The 8,022-nt window shown below is 37.3% G+C and overlaps 1 long non-coding RNA gene across 1 annotated transcript; it reads left to right on the top strand.

Annotated features, from left to right (window-relative positions):
• The first annotated feature begins 3,245 nt into the window (after positions 1 to 3,245).
• On the top strand, positions 3,246 to 7,744 carry LOC125689281 (uncharacterized). The gene is made up of 3 exons (XR_007375163.1): positions 3,246 to 3,347; positions 5,905 to 5,956; positions 6,203 to 7,744. It is a non-coding gene; the product is annotated as an uncharacterized LOC125689281 (long non-coding RNA).
• Positions 7,745 to 8,022: the final 278 nt, after the last annotated feature.

An 8,022-nucleotide genomic window follows, 5' to 3' on the forward strand; every position in this document is an offset into this window, starting at 1 on the left:
AGGCTCTGAGGAGACTTTATAACGGCCTTTCAGTACCTGAAGGGGGCCTTCAGGAAAGCTGGGGAAGAACTTTCTATAATGGCATGTAGTAACAGGACAAGGAGAAATGGCTTCAAACTGGAAGAGGGCAGAGTTAGATTAGATAATAGGAAGACATTTTTTACTGTAAGGGTGGTGAGACACTGGAAGAGGTTGCCCAGATTGGTAGTGAATGCCCTGCCTGTAATTCAAGGCCAGGCTGGATGGGGCTTTGAGCATCCTGGTTTAGAGGGTGGTATCCCTGCCGATAGCAGGGGGTTTGGAACAAAGTGATCTTAAAGATCCCTTCCAACCCAAACCATTCTATGATTCTATGAAGTAACTCTGGTTATCTTTAGTGGCGTAAGTCTATATCTAAGCTAATAACATTCCACACCAAACTCCTTTGATCATAAACTGAGAGAAAATACATACTTTTGTACTCAATTAGCTGAGATGTAAATACTTGCAGTGTAAATTTACTCATGTGCATATCACTCTGAATTACTGTAAGAAGTAACTTTTAAGTTATGATGTCATGATCTTAAGTCTGAATTTATTTCTGTGGCTTCATATCAGTAACTTATTTAAGCAATGCCCTAATTTTAAGTACATGAATAGTCTTATTGATGTCAGTGAGACATTCACACATTAAAGACACGCTTCAGTGCTTTGCTGAATCAAGGCCTATGTGAGTAATGTGCCACATGTGTTTTTTCTTGCAATAACTGTTACATCACTTTACCTTTAGGCAGTAATTTCACTGTACACTGGAATTAATGTTTTCAGAAAGCTCTCTTAAATTTTTAAGATTCTGGCATTTTTAGAGCATATGCTAGTAAATTAGTAAGGCTTTTATTATTTCCAATACTTCATAATAGCAGTAAAATCTAATAAAATATATTTTAATGTTTTGGCTACTGTATTAATTGAACAGTACAGATGTTTCCATCTCTTAGTAAGGGCTGAAAATTGAAAATATAATTAGAGGCAAGCTAACTTTCTTTTTCAGTGCCTTTTTGTAAAGAAAGATGAGCCCAAACAGTAGTCCCAATTACGAAAGTAACTTTGAACTACTATTTTAATGGTTAAATGGCTAAATGCATTCATCATTCACCTATTTAATTTCAAATCCTTAAAAACATAAATGGCCATGACAAGCTCAGAGCGTATCTGAATGTTCAAATTATTTAGTTGTATTCATCTGCAATTTGTATGATCTCACTGACAAAAGCCTAAAGCTACGGTATACCTCAAACCTGCATCACTCTCCTGAATCAGCTGACCGGAACCTGAAGATAGAAACTGTGAAGAAGGAAACCTTGTCTCAGTGGTTTGACACTGTTTTGATCTTGGTTGAAATCTGAACTGAACACAGTATTTTGGGATTGGCAGCATATCTGGCCCATTGAATTGGGATAGGGGAGTACTGCCAGGAAAACATCATCCCTGCCACAGTGCACTTCAGCAGCTGCATGGGAGATGCAGGCTGGTCAGCTGGATGTGAAGTAAATGCAGACTTAGACTTCTGACAGCTTCCCAACAGCGCCTGTGGCAGGGTCACAGCTTGACTTCTTCGTCAAGTATTTGCTTGTAGTTAAATTCCATATCAGTTAGCTATTCAGTATATTGAGATCTTCCCAAGAAGGCCTCACTGTAAACTATTTATATATCAAGATATCCTGTAGCACTCTTTATAAAAATGAATGAACTAGTGACATTAAGCTGAAAGGTAAGCAAAGGTGCTGAGTGTTAAACATATTAAGAGAGGGAAAAAATCTGTTAATCATTTTATTAATGTTTTCTTTTCTGCAGAAATCCTTGAAAATGCTTGTAATTCTTAACAGCTGACAGGCTGCTGATTTTGCAGAAAGAAGAGGTTTTTGAGTCCCTTAACTCCAAGTCACAGTTGTTCCTTGTTTTGACTATTGGAGAATTAGTTCAATAACCTCCCTAAAAATAGTAAGTGCTTATGCTCTTACAATATAAGGTCTACATCTGAGAAATATTGCAGTAAAACAAATACTACATTGAAATGCAAGTTTAATGAATTACACTGGAGCCATGTAAGAGAAAGTCATTTTACTCCCACATGGATTTTTAGAATCACAGAATCCTTAGAGCTGGAAAGGACCTCTGAGGGCCATCTAGTCCAACTCCCCTGCAATGTAAAGGGACACTACAGCTAGATCAGGGCTGCCCAGGGTCTTATTCAGGCTTGCCTTGAAAGTCTCTGGGGAGATGGGGCAAGACAGTGCTGTTACTTCACTTGTTTCAACAGCTTTTATTTGAAGGATTCTTTCTTTCATACACGCTAAGTGGTGCTCAAAGATTCCCAGGCTCTTGCAAAGTGTCAGATGGGTTGAGGCCTTGGTCTGCCATCTTACCATGAATCAGAGTGGAAGGGATCTTAAAGCCCATCCAGTTCCAATCCACTGCCATAGGTAGAGTTGCCACCTACCAGATCAAGGCCCCATCCAACCTCGCCTTGAATGTTTCCAGGGATAGGGCATTCACAGCTTCTCTGGGCAGCCTGTGCTAATGCCTTACTACTTTCTGAGTGAAGAATTTTCTCCTAATATCTAACCTTTTTCTCTCCTCTTTTAAAGAGGCTTCCCCATTTTAAAACTAAAATCAGCCTGTGTAAAAAGTCTGTCTCCCTCCTGCAATAAGCTCCCTTCAAGTACTGGAAGGCTGCAATGAGTTCTCCTCAGAGCCTTCTCTTCTCCAACCTAATCTTCTCTAATTTGTTACAGCACTCACAGTACAACACATGAGGCCAATCTGTTCACTCTGGCACTAGTGCTGTCTTGAGTACTGTCATAACAGCACCTTTGTAAAACTGCAGTGAGGAAACACTCACTTTTATACAAACTTCTGATGCATATTTACAAGTAGACTGGTCAATTACCCAGTTTTGGAAGACACTTATCTGCTACAGATCCCCATACCCAAGTCCACCCACACACTTTCATGCAAAGCAAACCAGTGTCTGTTCCCATGCCTTCACTTGTGCACTGTTTCAAAACTCTTCAGATCAAAAGGGCATCAGTCTGTCCCTGAGAATCCTGCTGCCCATACAACTGCACTGTGTATGCCAGTGTACGGGAAATACTGAATCATGGCCTGAACCACTGATTGATCACCTGAGGCAAGCACTGAGTCAGCTGCAAGAGCACAGGTGAAGGCAATTCAGCTGTGTGACCAGAAGGAGTGGAGCCTGGCTCCACAACTCCGAGACCCATTTAAGGGCTGACTTACCACTGAGGAAGAATTTCTCTCTGGAGATCATTCCTCTTGGAGTCTATTTATGCAAGACCAGGATATGGGTAAGTTTTTCTATTTATTTCCAATTATCCCTTTCCAACGTGATAATCTCTCCAGCTATATACTCTCTAGAGGCCAGACTAACTTCTCTGTATACTTGTCAATTATGCATCTCTGTACTTTTGATTATGCACAGTGAAAGATGAATTTTTTGTGGTGAAGAGGTTTGCTTCAGACCAAAAGTGGAGACAGAAACACATTTTCTCTACAGAAAAGAACAAAGTTTTACAGGGTACCTGCTTCTACCACATTCCTGGTGCATTTTGGCTTTCCTAACAGTATTCAATAATGCTTAGCACTTGTGCTAGTTGGCAACCAGGCTAGGTCTTGATAACTAACTAAGGCCTCAAATGATCTCCAAGTAACAAGAATCATTCACCATTTTGTGCAGTCCTACAGCTGTCCACCAATGAGTTTTATCCTATTTCTCTGCTGCTTTTATTCCTTTCCTTTACCTCTCAAGGTGAAAGGTATATTCACAACTCAAAAATGAGTAGGAGAATTTATCTACTCCTTCCTATCAAGAGCCATTACTTCACAGCACAAGAGATTGCATCTAATATCCTTACAGTAAATTGTATTTAGACTTACAGTATATTTAAGAATATAACCTATCTTGTTTAGGTTACTTTTCACATATGTAACTTAGAAAATATAAATCCAAATTTTGGCATGGGTGCTTTTTACTGTAGTGCTAGGCATGCTTGAGGTTTTTATACAGAAACACCCATAGCATGTTTAACTGACTAATGTTTTATGCTGATGGAAGCATTCTGAATTTTTTTTTTTTTGTTTTTTTTCCTGTGGACCACCTCATTCCTGAAACAGCAGCCTCCAGGGTTCCAGGTTGCAGGATTCTGGAATAGCCCTATCATGCAGTTTTTCTACACTTTCTTGATTGGTAGAAAAGCAGTGGCCCTCAACAGACTGCTCTTGAACTAAAAAGGCTATATGAGCTTCAGCTTTCAGATAGAAGCCACAAATAGGAAAAAGAAGTAGTATCAAAGCACGTTTATTGTTCAGTGAGCTTGTTCTTCATATTTACTGGAGGACAATGCTAATCATGGATAGTGAATTAAATGTTTTGAATAGTAACATGCCACTGTAAGATCAAGCAATATTTAGAAAAATGAGATTTAAAAAGCAAAATTAATGCTCTAGTTTCTACAAGCTATACACAATAGGCTTCCAAATGTCCTGTGGTCACACGGGCACTTCTCTTGGTTCTGTCCTTATCCTTGTTATCAAAAGATTATGTTACTCTGTGAATCACCTGCAAATAGTTTCTATTACCTCAGACTATTCTCTGGAAATTGATTAAGTAAACAATGAAATAAATTATGAGATCTATATGTACTTTTTTCTTATTTTCCTCGTCCTAACACTTCTAATGAAGATTTTTTTCTTCTGAATCTAGTATCTTCTGTGTTATTCAATGTCAGATGAAATATGTGCAGCATATCAGAAAAAAAAAAAAGTTTTAAAAAATAATCCTTCTTTTTCTATTTAGTATTATCACCTGGTCAATCTTAAATCCTATCAAACAACACTAAACAAACACTATCATCTAAAACACTAAACACTACACAACACTATCGTCTCCTTTACACTCCCAAATTTCAGAGAAATTACTAGGTTAATTCAGGTCACTGCCTTTATAAATTAAATCTGAGTGCAACAGGAACAAATAGCAAAGTATAGAGCAGGCAGTTACAGCAACATATAGAAATTATGAAGAATATGCCAGAAATATCAATCTCATGTAGAGACAGGAAGAATTACTGCAGGGTACGTATCCTTGTACAGGGATGTGTGGGGGAAAAAGTGTTCTTATCTCCAACAAGAAATAGTGGAAAACAGTATAAAACAAAGAAGTAAAATCTAATCTTAGTTCAAGTGGTGTTCAAAATGATGCTCAAAGCTGCCACTTGCCCCCAGGGTTGCAACCCTGTTGTTTTAGGACCTTTAGGACCTGTTTAATCCCCATCTCTCTTATTAGCCCCATTTAATCTCCTTTTGCTCTATGGAGTTTGTATCTGTTTTCATAGCTAACAGGCATGGGTAAAAGCTGAAGTCAACTTCAGTTTATGTTGGAATCTCTCCACTTCACAAAGAGAATGAAAAATCACTATAATTCATTCTGTGATCATTTTGTGGCTCACAGAATTTCTGCAGTTGAGATCTTTGCAAGAGACAAGTAGACTGAGAAGGTTTTAGAAATTGTTGCTTCTAGTAACTGAGGACAAAGAAAGACAGGATTTCCCTGTGGGAATCATAGTACTCAGGGTTGCTAAAACTGATTCAGAACTAGACAAAACAAAAACGCATGTGTCAATGTTATAAAATACAGGAGCTGGGAGGAGGCTAGATTAGAGAGTATCATTCCTTTCAGGAATAGACTGGACTCGATTTCTGCCCAGTTGATAGCAATCCACTTTAAACAAGGAAGTAGTGGCACTCAGAATTCAAACATTGCCAAAGTGAATGTAAACCTTTTCAACATACAGATGGGATTTTCTTTGTTTTAAATTCAGTACAACGTTTGCTCTCTGTTTACAGGATAGCTGGGGACGTGCATTGTGTCTCTGTACTTACATACACCAAGTTCCAAGTGAGTTATGCAATGTATTTTGTTATCCTTCTAGAACTTAAGCAGTATATAATGATGGCTGGAAATTACATTCAATGTGTTTCAAAGTGCTTTCTGCCTTTTTGATAACAGAAAAGTTTCCAGACTTCATGGAGTGCTTTGTTACTCAAATACCAACTGAATTTTAAATTCAGAAAATCATCAGTGCTGTGTTGTTTGTTTTTTTTTTTTTTTTTTTTTTTAAACTCTGATTTGTTTTGTTTTCAGTCAGTTCAGACCAAAGCTTCAGAGGAGAAATACTGACTACTAAAATCTGGAGTAATACAAGAAACAGAGAAGAAAATCAGAAAAAGTGTAGAATCAATTCAAGACTATTGAAATTGAAGGGAGTAAAATACCCCTTCTAGTATTGAACGGTTCTAGATGGGAGCTGAAACTGAATGTACCCACATCTATTTTAGCTAGTAAGCTTTAAATGACCTAGACATGGAGACTGCAAGTGGTTATTATGTTGATGCTTTGCTTGTTATTCTTTTCTATAAATTCCTTCCAATTTCATCACTAGTTACCTACAGATCTGTCTGAAATGCTCATGTTCATATTCAAACACAGTCACAGGCTGCACATCCTTTGAGAAATGTTTTTTCGGTGTTTGGGATGAGGAAAATAGACAACGGATTTTATCTTAGCATTCTTCTTTCCAGATAAATTTCCTTGCTATATTTTGCCTGTTTTTGTTTAATTCTAATATTTCATCCTTTTTTTTGTTGTTTTGACTCTACCCAACTGGTTTACCTTGTTTTTAAAGCAGGGTAATAAAAGCTGGGCTCCAGCTGAGACCTCATGTATGCAGGATAAAGAATAATTACCTCCTCTGTGTTACTTGCCACAACCTGTTACTTTTTAATAGCATCACATTTTTCACCTGGATTTAGTTTGTGATCCATTCTAACATCTCTTCTTTGGTCCTTTTTTGTTAGTATGCTGCTTAGCTAGCTAGTTCTGATAATTTTATTTTATTTGTATGCTCAATTTTCTCTCTTAGTTATTGTTTTTTGTTGGTCAGTTCTTTTTTGTTGTTGTGTTGCTTTTGGATTACTTCCCCAATTTGCCAGAATTGTTTTGAGCAGCAGGCAGTCTCCAGTAGGCTTTCAGCAATGCATGACTCACAAGTGATACAGGTAGTCATACGTTTAATGAAGGTATGGAATATGAGGATACAGGAGAAATATACTGCCAAACTTTAGAGGGGGAAAAAAAAGTTGACTGCTTCTCTTTAGGTTTTCTTCAATTAGTTCATTTATCATTGAGTAATTTGTTTAAGATACTGTGTCCTTCTTTGGCTTAGGAAAACGTCATGCAAAGCAATGTCAAAAAACTTAGTAAAATCCGTTGGATTATGAAACTACTTTCAGTTTATCTAACAGGCCTTTCTAAAAGGAAGGGAAAGTATGTATGACATTTACCTTCTTTTTGCTGCCAACTTGTTTCACTTTTTTGCTCACTTGTCTCATCCCTATTTCTCCTCCTCATCACATTCATGACAAAGAGGGTTTTGGTGAAATGACTCAAACAAAAATGTTGCTAAAGACAGTAAAGGAAAAAATGTGCACCATTATAACACTTCTATGATGGTCAGGAAGAGATAAATTCAGCTGCTTAATTAAAAAATAACATTGAATTTAGAGTTCTACTCTAATCATAATTCCTTAAAGACTCCTACTGACTACAGGGAGATGGGTATCTTGACTGTTTTGCAAGAGTCTTGAGAAAACTGTTCTGTAAAGAATCATTCACTCTGTCTAGAATGCAGGCAAATTAAAAACACTATTTAAAATTATTAATAATTAAAAATTTATTATTAAAATCAGTATTTCTCAATAGTTAAGAATAATTGCTTTTGATTTTTGATTGCATGCAAACAATGCAGTTTTACCTGCCTTGTAAAGGTGAGTTCATTTCTCTCTCACTCACCCTGTCCAACAGCAGGGGGACAGTCAATGAGATGAGAAGTGTCAAATATTTTTCCTATGCATAAGAAATACTTTCTGTGGAATGCAAGGTGATTTTGTGGAAAGTGCTATCAT

The sequence above is a fragment of the Lagopus muta genome, chromosome 2 (assembly GCF_023343835.1).
Source record: "Lagopus muta isolate bLagMut1 chromosome 2, bLagMut1 primary, whole genome shotgun sequence".
Lineage (NCBI taxonomy): Eukaryota > Metazoa > Chordata > Aves > Galliformes > Phasianidae > Lagopus > Lagopus muta.